This window comes from Aplysia californica, unplaced genomic scaffold (genome assembly GCF_000002075.1).
Source record: "Aplysia californica isolate F4 #8 unplaced genomic scaffold, AplCal3.0 scaffold00811, whole genome shotgun sequence".
Taxonomy (NCBI): domain Eukaryota; kingdom Metazoa; phylum Mollusca; class Gastropoda; order Aplysiida; family Aplysiidae; genus Aplysia; species Aplysia californica.
The window spans coordinates 196,400-197,712 of NW_004798081.1; positions in this window are offsets into that span (position 1 = coordinate 196,400).

Genomic DNA, 1,313 nt, shown 5'->3' on the forward strand with positions numbered 1-1,313 from the left:
CATTTCTTCACCTGTATGTCTTCCTTTACTGGCCTTTGGCTTGTTCTCTCCCACAGTTGAGCATTAGTGACTCGATCGTACCACTAATGCCGTACTACTTGTTGTGATATATTTTCTTATGCTGTGTCTACTCACCTAATGTTTGGCCAAGCTATATCAAGATATTTTTTCTTTTTTTGTTTATAATTTCACTAACGTCATGTTGTGTTATGTTACGTCATACTGCGTGTGCAGGCTATCATGTGTTATAAGAAGTGTTATTGCTTTACGGTGGGTAGTATTATACTAGCTTATTTTAAGTTATGTTTTTGTGGTAAGTCTTTCACGGTGCTCGCAGCTGCAAAAGGTCAAATGAGCGCGCGATACATATTATAGATCTAAGCATTTTAAGTTTGGTAAGAATAAGTTATGTCTCTCTGCAAAAATTCTTGACCATGTTGTCTGACCTCAGATCAAACCAGATTGAGATAGATAAGATTAGGTTTGATTGAGGCTACTCGAAACCCAAAATATATATTTTTTAAACCCTATATGTAGATTAGACCCGATTTGTTTTAATTGGACTTGATGCGTTTCATAGATGTATTAAAAAGACCGTGACTTTTTGAGATACAGACGTTTTTTTTAAACTGAAAATATTTAAGTTTGTACATTCTATAGTGCTCCAAGTGACCTTCTGAACCGCAGAGATTTTTTTTAAAACTAAAAATATTTAAGTATCTTCATTCTAGAGTGCTTTCGTAAATCCTCGTTGTGGGTGGGTGGCGGGTGCTCTGATGTAGATTGTTCCTTTTTTCCTATCAAATATTTATCATTCTTATCTCTCCTCCCTTTTTTGTGTTTGTTACTCTCTTGTAACCCCTTCAATCTTCGACACGTATATGACCTAATTGCGTTTCAAGTGCTGTAAAACTCTTACTAATGAAAAAAAAAAAACACCCCTCAATGGGCAGTGTCAAAAACAAAGTAGATCTCGCGGCTGTGGTGAGTAAGAAGCGCACTAGCAGACACCCCCGACGTCAGCGCTGAGAATAGGCACCAGGGAAATTCTCACCCCGCGTTCACAGCTCGACTTGGCGTCTCGACGGCTGGCCGAGCCAAGTCCGGTAATTTTTCCAATCTACGCCTATGAGCGGTTAGAAGAGAGACCTGCATAACCCAGGCAAATAATCAAACTGCCACAATTGAGCAATTAACTCTTCGTATATGGAGAGCTATTCCTCCTTTGTACACAGCCAATTTTGTCATCCACATTTTCAACATCACACACTCCCCTATAATCCCGCTTCTTTAATAGAAATAATAATAATAAT